This window comes from Cydia splendana, chromosome Z, assembly GCF_910591565.1.
Source record: "Cydia splendana chromosome Z, ilCydSple1.2, whole genome shotgun sequence".
NCBI lineage: Eukaryota > Metazoa > Arthropoda > Insecta > Lepidoptera > Tortricidae > Cydia > Cydia splendana.
Genome location: NC_085987.1, coordinates 22,544,729 through 22,560,559, shown reverse-complemented (window position 1 = coordinate 22,560,559; position 15,831 = coordinate 22,544,729). Strand labels below are relative to the sequence as shown.

The 15,831-nt window shown below is 37.1% G+C and overlaps 1 protein-coding gene and 1 pseudogene across 2 annotated transcripts in view; one reads left to right on the top strand and one right to left on the bottom strand.

Annotated features, from left to right (window-relative positions):
- The window catches only part of LOC134804957 (alpha-1,2-mannosyltransferase ALG9), a 38,404-nt gene that overhangs the window by 6,560 nt on the left and 16,013 nt on the right, over positions 1 to 15,831 (bottom strand). The gene's annotated exons all lie outside the window — the stretch shown is intronic.
- LOC134805081 (putative nuclease HARBI1) lies at positions 5,437 to 11,861 on the top strand (annotated as a pseudogene).

Genomic DNA, 15,831 nt, shown 5'->3' with positions numbered 1-15,831 from the left:
CGAAAATGTATCTGATCATTAATTATAAATTGAGTATTAGGGTGACGTCTATAGTTATTGGCCACTAGATAGTAATTGGCCACTCTTAACAATTGATTCATAAGGAGTGGTCAATATGACGATGCACAGTGTTCGATTTCCCTCAAAAAATTTCCCTATGCTGTTAATTGCATAAATCAATCAAGGAATGCATTTGAAATGCAAGACTAGAACACCCAGAAGTTTATTTCAAATACTTTTTTTTATAAAAAATAAATTATATTTCATGAGCTTGACATCGAAAAATTACTAAATAAATTCTACAAAAGTATCTGATGAAGAAGTCGCTTTTTAATCAATGTAGTTTGATAAAGAAGCCTTTGGCGCATATTTTCTAGTTCTTAGTTTTGGAATTTACCCTCTGCTTACCGAGTTATTCATATAAATACAGATTTTTTATTTCATTTTTTTTCTCCTGAAGAACTCAAAAGTGCGACTTGTAACTAGAACTGAAAGATGGCTCTTAACTAGGTCTACCACTGGTAAAAAAATCACTTTCCACTATCGCGGCGTTTGGGAGTTACGTATAAAGGTCAAATTATACTTTTTAGGATTGTTACTTAAAGGTCAAACAAATATGAAAGGTCGGAGTAATTAAAAAATCTGATTAAATTAAATTAAGGAACAACGTAAGAAACTTTATTTATATTTATTTATTTAACCTTTATTGCACAATACAAGAAATTACAAATGGCAGACTTGCCAAAAGGCATTCTCTACCAGTCAACCATTGGGCCACGCAGAAACTTTTAAGTGCAGTGCACTTTGTTAAACAATAAAGTCATTAAATTCAGAAAAGAACGAAAGAAATTCAGAAGCCAAGTTATAGTTTCTTTTCGCAAGTTGGTCTCAGATTTTATGTATTTTGTGGCTCATACAAATCATTTACATTTTCGAGAACTAACGTGCAGTCGTCAACATGGGATGGATTTTCATCACCGTCTATTAACGAAGATCCATCATTAGCTAGATCTTCATCATCGACTTCAGCCTCTTGTAAGTTTTCTTCATGAATCGGCTTCAGAAGTTCACGAACTGCTTCTGGTAGACTAATCCTACTGGACGATTTTTGGCGTTGTCTGTAGTGTGCCATAGACACGAACGGATCTGATGATTCTAGTGCACGGTGAAAGAGATCTATCATAGTTTTTCTCCTGTTCATTTTCCGGCAATGGTGTTCCCTATCTGACCGCCAAAATTTATTGCGCGATTCAGCCGGTTGCTCTGAGAGCATACCAACAGGAAGAGAACATGAATCTATGATCTCTTCGCCGTGTACTAGAATTTTGTGTACCGTTACAGTCATCGGATGCCATTCATATGACGACTTCTTCACATACCTTTCCGCGAGCGTACGGCAAAAAGTGCCGAACTTTTTTGCATCGATAGGATACTCGCAAGATATGGCGAGAAGTATAATATGTAATCCGTCGATTAACCACGCATCAAGACCTAATATCTCAGTAAATATGGCACGATATTTATCGGATAGTGCTGTCCGGGCTGAATTTCCATCATTAGTTGTACCTGAATTAGGTTTTACTACGTCCACCAATATCTTTTTTCTTATTTCAGATTGAATAAGTTTTTTTCGTTCTTCAACAATTTGGCCTTCCCTGCTACTTTTCTTGATTCGCCATTTTCGAACTGAAGGGTCGTTTTTATAACTCAGATGTAATAGAAACTCTAAAATTCGAATCCACGCATGAAGTGGATTGATACTGTGTCGCATATTTTCTTTTATAGTTTCTTTTGTGTATGACGTTTTCAAATCATTTAACTGACTCGCAGTAAGCTTGCAAAAGAGACATCTTAACTGTGAAAGCGTTCTAGTAATAGCGTTGAGAACTTAGCCATTTTGATAATGATGGATAAAATTGTTTTTTACGATTAGTCGATTTTTAATTAATCACTAGCACTGGTGCACTTTTGCCCCCGTCAATCCAGTGTTCCTGTATTTTTATTTATGTACCTGGAGTATGTCTAAACAATATACAGTTTTGTAATAGAGGAAAATTTTGAATTAATTCTGACTAAAAATTAAAGGTCAAGTTGAGGGTCAACCCTAACACTGTATTTTTAAATTCGATAACTCCCAAACGCCGCGATAGTGGAACGTGATTTTTTTACCAGTGGTTGACCTAGTTAAGAGCAATCTGTCAGTGCTAGTCACAAGTCGCACTTTTGAGTTATTTAGGAGAAAAAAATAAAATAAAAAATCTCTATTTATATGAGTTACTCGGTAACCAGAGGGTAAATTCCAAAACTAAGAACTAGAAAATATGCGCCAAAGGCTTCTTTATCGAACTACATTGATTAAAAAGCGACTTCTTCATCAGATACTTTTGTAGAATTTATTTAGTAATTTTTCGATGTCAAGGTCATGAAATATAATTTATTTTTTATTAAAAAAGTATTGGAAATAGACTTCTGGGTGTTCTAGTCTTGCATTTCAAATGCATTCCTTGATTGATTTATGCAATTAACAGCATAGGGAAATTTTTTGAGGGAAATCGAACACTGCGATGATGTAAAGCAGTGGTTCCTAACCTTTTCAGTCCGGTCACCCCTATGACTAACTAGGGAACCTGATTTTACCCCTCCTCCCAATGGTAATAAAAAATAAAGGTGTACGTTTGTTGTATTGTTATATTGGGTTAGCTTATTACCCCCGTAAAATACCAGTTTTACCCCTACGGGGGTAATTACCCCCGGGTTAGGAACCACTGATGTAAAGACATTAAAAAATAATGAAAAAAAAAACTTCAACTTCAGATAGCAATGTCTTGCCTACCACAAGAACGGTGCAGAGGACCTTAAGAAAGGGTCTAGCAGGCTAAGCGAACAAGAAGTGCCCCCAACGACGGATTTGGTTATTCTTTCAGGTGGTGTACTGGCAGGTCCTAAGAACACTCTATGCTTAATATCAGTCCTCGATCTTCTTTTGTTTTCGTGTTATTCAGGATAATGTAAAATAATCAGTGTATCATTGAAAGTGTCATATTTTGTAAACTGTTCAAGTTAGATTAACCAAACAAAATTATATTTGACAACAATAAAATAGACTACATAATGCATATTTTTAACCTGCATCATGTCCTTATATATCATTATAAAAAAAAATTAAAAAAAATCTTCTCATTTTTTTTTACTTTTCGCCGAGGTACACCTACTAAAAACACACAGGGCCGGATTAACCCTAAGTCAAAGTAGGCAACTGCCTAGGGGCCCCGCCTCGGCTAGGGGGCCCCGGCGGCTCAGCGCGCACCAAATAAAATTTTGTTCCATACGCTCAAAATTCATGGGTAATTTTTTTATTCTTATAATAATGAGTAAGCTTTGTTATTGCTTTTTTTAACCATTCTTTAAATTACCTACCCAGTTTAGTACCTGTTGTAAAGTTATAATAATAGGGGCTTTCAAGAAAAATGGTCCACTTTTTTCGAACAACCAACAACTTTTGGGTTATTTCGATTCAGAATCACGAGGACTATTGATTAAAACAAAGAAAGAAGACGAACGTGTCCCCAGTTTTTCATAGGAATGCTCGACCTTCAGCCTCACTTTTTACCTCAATTTACCAATGGTTTGTGTTCCACATCTCCTACTTCAGCTTAGCCTTTGGCCTCGCTGCGCGAAACTCGGACTGCGGTCTTGCTTTTTAATACAAAGGACATTGGTTCGTGTTTGTGCTCAACTATTTATCCTGAAGCCTGATGATGATGAAGCACGGCTTTGACTTCGCATGAAAGCTCGCCTCACTGGGGCACTTCGGACTTTTAGTCCCAGATGAAGATCGATACATTCGATACCCGGCCTTTAACACGCTTTGACAATTTGCGATATTGTTACCAAAAATTTCGCGCTCGCTGCGCTCGCGTATATTTTTGCTACTTTACTTGACCCTGTATTATCTACATGTTAGCTTGACTGGTGAACGAATAGAGTTAGACCAAGAAAAGTCTGCAATGATTTTCATAGCATACGCAGTGCAAGTGTTATTTATACTTACGTCATAATTTCATAGAAGTTTTGACGTTTAAAATAACACTTACACTGCGAGTGCTATCAAAATTGTTGCAGGCTTAACTTGGTCTAACTCTAGTAATTTTAACATATGGAAATTATTTATTATTAGGTTGATTCTAATCATGTGGCTCGGCGTTAGGTCTTATGGTCGGACAATCGCTGTTCAGCCTCGCAAAATATTAACTATTGAGAAAATCAACTTTGCGGCAATAGTTTAACTTAGCCTTTAGCCTCGCTTAAAATTTGCCATTAGAGGTACATCTTTGCTCACATCTTTGGTATTCCACTGGGAATTGGCCTTAAGCCGCATACTTGACGCGACGCGGACAAAAACCGATAGTATAAATGTCCACGCAATAAGAGCGAAAAAGACTTCGTTCGATTTGGATCGGCTCGGCTGACGCCTGAAGATTGAAATTAAAAACGCAAACTTATTTCCCTGTACTGAATATGCTGTGTGCAGAATTGACTGTAGGAGGCCCCGAGCCTCACACTGCCTAGGGGCCCCGACATGCTTAATCCGGCCCTGAAAACACATATAAAAATATTTGCATAAATCATCGTGCGTCATGTCAAAAAAAAACATTATCGAACAAGTAGTTACTAGCATATACCTAGTCGGTTACTAAGTTCTGTTACAAGGGTTCCAAGATTCGGACTTTTGACAATTAATGTCATAATTGGCGAAAATATTCGAACAATTAATTTAATTCTTTATTATTTGGTTAAAATGGCATTCCGTTAGCTAACGACTATGTCAATATGATATTAATTTACGGTGAGTGTCACCAAAATGCTAACCTCGCGTTAAGAACGTACAGAGAAAGATTCGGAGCAAATAGACCATGTCCTACTAACACTCGTACTAACTATAACAAGAGCCTTAGAAAGAATTCGAAACAATCGGCGAGTGGACCCAAGAACTGACCGTGAAGGCGTAATTGTTCGTCAATTACCGGTTGGACAAGAAAATCTAATCCTTGAACATTTTAGACGTGTTCCAACATCTAGTTTACGACGAGCAGAACGTCTGTTTAACATCCACCGAAATGATGTACAGTCACCTGCAATAATATGTTACTCTTCGAAGGCCGCAAAAATATGTGACACGCTCTTATGGTTCTACAAATAACATCGTGTCAGATATTTTTGCGGCCTTCGAAGAGTAACATATTATTGCAGGTGACTGTACATTCGGTCTTGAAACGGGAAAAATGGCACCCTTTTAAGGTTTGTAAGGTGCAAGCACTCCTGCCTCGCGATAAACCAGTAAGGTTTGAGTATTGTCGATGGCTGCAGGAAAAATCGTGGCAACTCCTGGATTTCTTAATGATGTGGTTTGGACGGATGAAAGCACATTTACGCGAAATGGCATGTGGAACCGTCACAATTACCACCATTGGAGTTTACGAAACCCACATACGTGCCGTGAGTCTGCTCATCAATACCGGTTTTCATTGAATGTTTGGGCCGGTATTCATGGTCATAACATTATCGGCCTAATATTTATTGACGGAACGCTAAATCGTGGTCGATTTTTGGAGTTATTAAACGGGCCTGTTTCCGATTACTTGGACGGCATCTGTCTTGACAGATTCCGCTGCGTGTGGTTCCAGCTAGATGGAGCACCGGCACATTCAGTTGTAGAGGCAAGAAACCGTTTAAATCAGATGTTTGAAGACCGGTGGATAGGGCGATTTGGACGAGCGAGGTGCGGGCGAGGTGTTCAAAATTATCTTGACGCGCTCTTATTCTCTTAACAATAAAGTCGCGTCAAGATCATTTTGCACACCTCGCCCGCTTAGCACCTATTGCTGCTCACTGCAGTTACCTACTTAGGTGCATAAGTACATAGCTAGTCGCTTCACTTCAATCAAACTCAGATAAATTGAACCTAACTAAGTACAGTAACCTGCAATAATATTTTACTCTTCGAAGGCCGCAAATATATTTGTGACACGCTCTTATTATGGCTCTACAAATAAGCTCGTGTCAGATATTTTTGCGGCCTTCTTTGTGTAACATATTATTGCAGGTGACTGTACCACACCAAACCTAATACCTTAAACTGAAATTTTAAAAATCTTAAAATTGATTCTTGTCACATGGCAGGTGTCAGTCAACACAGACACACACATACAAACGCATTGCGTTGCCAGTGCAACAGTGACACATAACGTCAGGACGTGATGCTGATGTGTCACACACACTAATACGCTTTTGTCAATAACACTAGCAATGATTAATACAGGAATGTTTCTTTTTGTTGTCGATTATTGAAAATAACTTTTGTATGAAATTTTTTATTTTTTATCTATTGTTCTAATTAAAAAAAAATTAACGTTAGAGCATTCCTGAGAAGTAACCCTACGTGGCATTTCAGGCTTTGTCCAATGGCTATGGCTAAGGTCACCCTGTAGAATTGCTTCATATCTAGTAAATCTTTTTGGTAAACCGTTAACGACTGACATTCACAATGTCTAATGATTTTGATTTATGAACAAATGAAATCGAAAAACTATTCCGAAAACCGTATAGCACCGGAAGTAGAATAAAAAGGCTGGATGCGAAAGAAACTACCCTTTCAAATGTTCACGTCCAATGACATTACCGATTTCCCTCAGTTATCGGAGCCTGAACTATAGTTATTTGTACAACAAGAGATCAAAGTTTGATATTTCTTCGAGTGCTTATTTTGAGTCCCGTGCAAGCGAAAGATTCTATAATAGATTCACGAGCGTAGCGAGTGAATCTAATTTAGAATCTTGAGCTTAGTAAGGGATTCAAAAGCGCACGAGATGTAAATAACTTTGATCTCGTGTAGTACACAAAATTTTTACCCTAAGCAGTGAGAACATACCTAGAGGGACAGAGATAATAGAACCCAAGTATATCGAACTTGTATTAGACCCCGCATGTTGAAATGACATTTCACTATAAAGGTCACTTGAATGTCATTTTGTCTCACTCAGTGAGCAAAATCGCATTTTGCTCACTGTTGTTAAGAAGCAAAGTACCCTTGTTCGAGCTGCTGAGGTGAAAAAGCTATTGTTCACCGGTAGCTACCAGTTAGGGCAAGCTATTTCATATTTAGCTGAGCTCTTGGATGGAAACGGTACTTTGAAAATGGCATACGTTAAAGAATAAACGACGATATTAAAAATACAGGTACAGTCACGACACATGTCTAAAAAGTTGTACAGATGTTTTATGTATGATTAGTATTTAGTACCTATAATACATCTCAATACATCTTTTCTTCATGACCAGGCCCCTATTTCACCACGCTGACAGGTGCGACAGTTCTCGACATCGCTGTTACTGACGCCTCTATAGGCTACGGTAACCGCTTACCATCGGACGGGCAGTGTACTTGTTTGCCACCAAACATTTTAATTAAAAATAAACTCCATTATATTGCCAATAAATAGGTACTTATTTTGCGAAGCTAATGACAAATTGACACAATATTAAAATAAAAGAATTTTGAGTAATTCTTGACAGGACATTGAGTTCTGTCGGAATTTCGTGACAATTGTCGTGTTTCTTGTAAACAAGCACTATAAAATAGCTTTAACGGAAGCTCATTAAATTGCACGATTAAATTTTGGCAAAAATAATATTTTGCGATGAGAAATCGTTTAAATCGAGTGACCACGGTCGTTTACATCTGTGGCGGTATAAATTATATAAAGTATATGATTTATTTTTTTACAGAATTTGCCTTTAAAGATAGTCCAAACGTTGGAAAGGGATGGTTATCGCTTAACCGTGGTACCATCCCTTTGGGAGAGTAATAATATTATTATATTACGGTGGCCCTCAAAAAACAAAACATTTTAAGACTTATAAAAGATGAGTTATCGAAGCCCGGTACCGACTGGGAAAAAAATGAAATGCAATGTGAAAAGAAAACAACTATCATCGTACGCACAGGCCGAAATAGAACTTGACTTGAATACATGGAGCGGCAAAGCGAAACCGATCTCAATGAGCTGCAGCGCGGAGAAACTCCACATAGCAATTTTTCAAGCTCTCAGTTTTGAGATAACTCAAAAACGGCTAAACTGATCATGTTTGCTATAGTTTTCAGTGTCTATCTTAAGCTCTATTTCTACGAGCTTTTTCATATTTTTTGGACCCATATTCACTTCATCTAAAATGTTTGTTGAAGTTCCCTATTCGTTTTTATGGATCTATCCAACAATACCCCACACTGTAGAGTTGAAACGAAAAAAAAAATCCATCCCCACCTTACGTGTAGAGCTATCATATTTTTTTTTTTAGATTTTATTGTACGACTTTGTTGGATTTTTTGATTTATTATTTGATTTATTCATGCCAACTTGTAGCTTCCTAGCACTAACGATCACGGAGCAAAGCCTCGGACAGAGAGACAGACGGACATAGCCAAACTATAAGGGTTCCTAGTTGACAACGGAACCCTAAAAAGCATAAACATTTTTTTCGACACATGGATGGACCCAAAATCAATTTACTTTGGTAGGTGGACCCGCTACAAACAAATAAACCGCACGAATAATGCTATCGAAGGTTGGCACAGCAAAGTTAATAACCTGCTGAAACCGAAACCAAATATAATTCAACTTCTGGTAATATTACGAGTACAAATATTGATCAGAAAAGACATCGACAATTTAAGAAACAATGAGTTTTTTAGAAGAAAACCCGATGTCATTGAAGTTAATGACAAAATTGAAGAAGTAATAGGTAATAAACTTTGAAAAGCAAAAGATCATTTACTACTGTACCTACGTACAGTCGAGGACATAAATATGTATACATTTCTTCACCTTAACCCATTGAAATAAGGTGAAAAAATGTATACATATTTATGTCCTCGACTGTACATACTGTACTGTACATTTCATAGTAGAATTAGTAAGAGCGGACCTGATGAAAGACAAAAGAGGCGCCGGCTTGGCACCAGAGCTGCAGGTTTTGACTGCTAGAAGGTGTTGGGGACGCAAAGAAGTATCTTTCTTAACTATTAGCTGCTATAAAACATAATATGCTAAAAACATTTTATGCTCACAAAATCATAATTATCAGGCCCAAGATGATGCTGCAGAGCTGCACGGGCTTTTGCAGCCGACGGTGAGCAGGGAGTGTGCGGCAGTGGCGCAAGCACTGGCCAAGCACTTTGCTCACTACATCAAAATGCCCTGTACTGCAGCTGACAGGGAAGAAGTGTGTCGGCGGTTCTTCGCTTTGCGGGTATTTCCCACCATCATTGGGTGTATGTATTGACTGCACACATGTACGGATTAAAGAACACGGGGCAACGATGCGCGGTATTACATAAATAGAAAGGGGTATTATTCCCTAAACATCCAGGTGAATACCTGTAATGCTTATATAGCTACTATATAATACCTACCTACTTGTTACAAAATGCTTATTTACTTGGCATTCTATTTTGTAATGTAATCAGTAATCACCTACCTACCTACATAACACAATATTGGTAAATTGATAATACTAGGGTGCCCCTTAATACGCCTAACATTAAATGTCATACTTAATATAATTTGCATAACAGATTTGGCATAACATAATTGTTCATAACATTCAACAGGCATAATAAGAAAAAAGGATAATACTTATTGCGCATAATAAATAATAATGAATACGCATAATTGAAATATGCCTAACATTATTAACTATAACTTTAACTGTCACAAAATGAATTAGCATAATTTTATAAAGCGAGCGAATTAGATGGATCAGGGCAAAACCAACTCGGTTAGGTTAGGTTCAGAAGGCTAGCCTTCGCCTTAGTCTTCGATGTTTATTAGAATAGAAAATTCTATTCTATTAGGTTTTTTTTTCTAATAGTCCTATAATATAAAATAATTATCTCCTCAGATCTAATTAAATAAATAAAACAATATATATATACTTTTTTTGTAAATTGTGTGTATTTGCAGCAATCAAATAAACGCTTTATCTATAAGGCTTGTTCACGGAAAAAAGTAGACACCTAAAGTTGAGTCTTCTTATATAGAAACTTTTTGCAATGCTACTACCTGCCATTCCAAAATAAGTATGATCAAGTTTAAGAAAAAAATATATTAGTTGTCATTGAGTAAATAAAATCAAAATACCGAGAATAAATGAAAATATTCGTCAACTAATTATAGTCGCCTATTGTACAGAAAAGGGTATTTCGATGCGATAACTGGTAAAACGATATAAAATATCCAAAGACGATGTGCGAAAAGTTATAAATAAGTTTGGGCAGTTTAATATGCTAGGTGATCTGCCAGGTCACGGCCGCAAAAAAGACTGCGTTAAGCCAAAATTAGACGCGGCAATAGTTGACTTGTTCTGCCAAAATCCATCGACCTCTACCTGAGACGTAGCCAAAAAGCTTAAGACTTCGGTTGGAAACGTGCAAAATGCTAAAAATAGAAATAATTTACAGACCAGTAAGAAACAAAAAATCCCAAAAAAACCCCTGCCCAGCTCGAAAGAGCGAAAGCTCGAGCTAAAACTTTGAACAAATTTTTAACTCAAAATCGCGCCGATGCATTTTAATGGATGACGAAACCTATGTGTAAAAAAAGATATGAGAATCTTACCGGGGCCTCAGTTTTATACATGTGTTGATGGCGAGGATATTTCGGAAGAACATAAGTCCGTGGCTTTTGAAAAATTCGCCCCTTATATCTTAGTAAGTATGGCAAGCTATTTGCTCATGCGGGCTTGAGAGTTCGAGCTTTTTGACTACCGGCACAATCAACGGAGATGTCTACCGACAGGAGTGCGTTACGATGCGAATTTTGCCCTTATATAGGAAACTTGCACATCCTCCAATATTTTGGGCCTATTTAGCATCAGTTCAAAAGATTTATTTACATTTTTCTATGGCTACTTTATTTCTTAAACAAGCCTTACAATCAAAATTACATTTGTCAGTACCTAAGTATAACTTGTAAATAGAACCTATACCTATAAATCCGTTCGATAGAAAAACCATCCGTTCGTCCAAACTAAACTTAAATTGGCTGCAATTGCTTCCAAATACCGCTTTATGGTGACAACAATATTTTTCTTCCTTTTACATTTATACCAATTAATAATTATGCAAAGTAACGTTATGCTTATTACATTTATCCCAAGTTATCATTATTACAATTTACGTTATGCGCATTAACATTATGCGTATTTTGTTATGCGGAATAATGTTAGGCGATTTAAAAGTTATGCGTAATATATGTTATGCCAATTTGTGTTTGGAGTATTACGTTATGCGAATTAATATAGACCCATAATACTAATTATATTTTTCATTATTACCAGCTCACATGTGATGCCGACCTGCGCATCAACTATACTGTATTGTTGCAAGATGGCGCGGCAGCACCCACTAAGCCCGTATTTTTCATGAGTCCTCGCTCGAAGAGCGGTTTGAGGCGGGCGAGTTCAGGAGTAAGAGGCTCCTAGGCGATTCCGGCTACAAATTGGAGCCCTACCTGACGCCCATCTTGAGGCTTCAAACCGCTGCTGAACAGCGATATAACGAAGCCCAAATCGCAACGCACAACACCGTCGAGCGCTGATTCGGCGTCTGGAAGGCGCGGTTTCGGTGTTTGCTGCAGGGCATGTCTGTAGATCTCAGAAACGTGAAGACTACAGTCATCGCCCTGGCAGTGCTTCACAATTTTGCCATCGAACAAAATGACCCGCTTCTAGGTAAAAATGTCGTCTTTATTACCTTTATTTACCAACGTTTCGACACAGGTTTCACTGGTCGTGGCCGCGGCTAACTGATGTCCCAGCAAAATGTCAAAACAGAGATTTGTGTAACTACCCGACGAAAAGTATATGAAAAAGTTTGGGGTAGACATCACATTTTCAAACCACCCATTACACCTATGTTCGTGATTTTTTGTTGACGTTTTAGACCTATGTTCGTGATTTTTTTCTATCGAGCAAAAGTCAAAAAGGCTTCAAGATTGCTAATTAAATTTATGGCAGCCGTATTGTGATCCAAAAAGAGCTACGGCTTTTTAAAAATTCCGTTTTCTGAACCCACTGCAACTTAAGTCATTCTTCAGTTTAAAAAATTTGAAGTTCGGGTTACCGAAATGGCCGAATAGTTCAATCATTAGTATCATTACATGGCGGAGATAACATGCGCCGAAGCGTTTTTTGTAGTTGGCTTAGAGTAAGGGCGTTGGCCGATCGTCGTTTCCTACGCCTTATTTTATGGTCAGATAAATTTCTTTTCTTTCTTTTTATGTACCTACAACAGACGAAACAATCACTATTCGGCAACAGAAAATCCCCTTCATAGTTACGACAGCCATAACCAGCTTCGAATTTCTTTTAACTGCTGGTGCGGTTAAATGGGCAATCGCGTAGTAATGATAAGATTTTATCAAGGCACACTAAACTCCGAAATTTATAACTGTAATATTGGAAAGTCTTGAATATCAATTGGACGAAATGCCGCTTGCTCTTCGAACAAGAATTTTCTTTCAACAAGATGGAGCACCTCCCTCCACACAACAGCCGCAATACTCGAAAGAATTATACCAGATATTCGGCACTCAGTGGATAGGGACACACGGACCCATACAATGGCCACCTCGTAGCCCTGACCTTAAAAACGAAGTGTACACGCCACAAAAATACGCCAATGTCGAAGAATTACAAAATGCGATTCATACCATTTTGACTGGCATTCATCCTCTGTTAGCCGCAACAACGAAGGAAGTGAAAAAATAGAGCTGAACTGTGTGTTCAACGAGACGGCTACCACTTTGAACACCTAATTTCTAAAAACGTTTTCTCCAATGGTAAATGTATGGAAAAAGTATTGGTTTAATTTGTGGCTCTTTAGTACATTACCTTAAGTTGACCCCTAGGAAACTATTGATATATACTGGTTAGGAATGGAATCGATTGGCATAAAAAATAACATGTGAAAAATATAAGTTTCCATTTTCATGCAAATTGTATTTGGAAAAAGCTTTCCAAGATTTGTGGGTTTTCTAGCCGGAAAATGTTTCTGGTCCCATACAACGGCATCAAAAAAAGTTTGTAAAAATGACCTTTTACTCGCACCCTGTATGTTTTTTCCAAGATATATACGCCAATCTTCATTAATTTAAAATCGAGAGAAGCTCTTCTAAGACCGTTTTCGCGTAGCAGGAAGGGATCTGGTAGCTGCCCTCACTCACCCACAAAGAAAATCCACCCTGTATAACACCAACAAATAAAATGCTGGTCATGGAAATAGCAAAACACACTCTTAGGTCTTTTTTGTATGATTCATGAGGTACAACCATTAGAGCCGGCGAGCCTTACAAAATGAACGCATCTTGATCACGATAGCAATCTAAAAAACCTGGCCAAGTGTGAGACGGACTCAGAATTTTATACAAAGCATTTATTTTTTTGTCGTAGGATCAATTCATGCTTGGCCTTATTATAGGTTTTCCTGTGATTTACGGGTGTAGACCTATATTTTATGTTTTTTTTTCTAAATTTTAGGCCTCGGATTAGTTTCGGATCTATATATATATAAGGGGGAGGGAACATCGACTTACATAAATGAGTACCGAATTTCAACTCGGTCCGTCCAGTAGTTTCGCAACAAATCGGTTGTGATAGAAGGACAGACAGACAGAGACAAGAGTGATCCTATAAGGATTTCGCCTTTTCCGTTGAGGTATGGAACCTTAAAAACACTTTAACCTTAGTAACCCAAACAGGCATAGACATACATAAATACTTTGTTGCTAGAAATCTGTAAACAAAGCCGCATTATTTCGCAGCTTCTTTTATATTGGCCCAAAAATGGAGAAATAGAAACATGTTAAAAGATAGTGTAGTTCACCAGAGTTGAAATCTGTTTAGTAGCTGCTCTCTTTTTTTTTGTTAATAGTACATTACTACAGAGGCCGGGACGAAAGGGGTTGCCGGCCGAAGACATATAGACGGCCGAGCGAAGCGAGGCCGGATAGGTCTGAGCGCGGGCAACCCCATTTCCCGCCGAGGTATGTATAGTGCTTTTCTCAAACATGCAATGAAATAAATAAAATAAAAAATCCACGAAACCCAAGTTTTATTTATAGAAAAAACTAAAAGTAAACTACACCCAAAATATAACCAACACGTACCTATATCATTATCACGCGTATGTTTTACACGAGTCGTGTATTTTTACTACCCGTATATTTTCATGTATCTTTGATTTTTTCGCCTTGTATCCGTCTACATAGGTACATAGTCTTTCACGTTGATATCATGTTTCACATACATCGTTGCTTTATGCATGGAGTAAATAAGTATAATTTCCACAGTGTTGACGAATTCGTAGTTACATTCATTTAAAATATGCCACAAAACTGTTTCTAATAAACTGTAAGCCATTTTTCTTAGTTTCTCAAATAATAAAATTGCCATAAGCAACCATATACATACTTCGTCTTTGACTTGGCGGCAGAGGCAGCAAGTTATTAAAATAAATTCTGCTTACGCTGCCAATTCCAACACCTACGATTACAATTAATATTAATTTCATTATTTCGTCGGAACTCATATTAAGGTCAAAAAATCAACAACGCACCATAAATCCAATAAAACAGAATGAATATTTTTCAACTTTACCTCCATAACAATTTAAAAAATATTACTACGCGTGTTTGAGTAGACCTTTTTACCGCTAAAGTTTAGATGAAATATTTTAAATGTTTTTATTTGTGTAGTTAAATTTATAATTTAAAATTATAAAATTATAGAATGTATTATTTATTAAGTTCATGTTGATTTTATACAAATAAAACTGCAAATTATAGCAAACATTGTTTATTGATTTTTTTTTATAGGCGTAGTGGCAGAGTCTCATTACGAACCATAAAGCAAATACTGCCTCTAGTTTTTTTTAATGGATGAATGCCACGATGCTGTGTCACAAATATCTGTGAAATGAAAATTAAAAAAGAGGACTTTGCCGGCCTAGGCCTGCAAGATGTGTATGAAATTCCATTAACGACCTTTTGTCCTAGCCGCACCTGAAACGTCATACTTCGCAGCCTATTATAAGGAACATAACATCAATATTTCATTGCATGTTTGAGAAAAGATAATTTAAACTATAGAAGTTCAACAGCCAAATGCTACATTGAATAAAAAGTTTCTTCAAAATATTATGCTTAAATATCGTGCACTTAATAGTACATTACGATACAAGTGTTCTGTGTGTGTTGTGTTGTAAAGTGAAAAGTAGGAAATTCGCAACGAGTGGCGATAAATTGAAACAAGACCGAAGGGAGTGTTTTAAATAGACACGAGTTGCGAATTACCTTTTCGCACGTGTATTGTACAACGTTCTACAGTACTTATGACCCTTTAAATTTTTGACATAGGCACGTACGAGGGGCGACTGAAAAGTTGTAAGCCTAAGATATTTCTAGGTTGCATATGTGTTAATAGCACTGGCCACTAAAAAGACAATTTAAAAAGTTAAAAATAAATAAAAACAATAGTCATATCAAGCATGGTATGGTCAAGCAGATCTTGTCAGTAGAAAAAGGCGGCAAATTTAAAAAATGTAGGCGCGAAGGGATATCGTCTCATATAAAATTTGAATTTCGCGCCTTTTTCTACTGATAAGATTTGCTTGAACATCTATATTTCTTTTATTATGTCTCGAAATATTCAACGATAAAGTTTATCATGTGTGAATTATCAATAGAGCAGGATCTCTAGAAGAGTATCGTATGCATA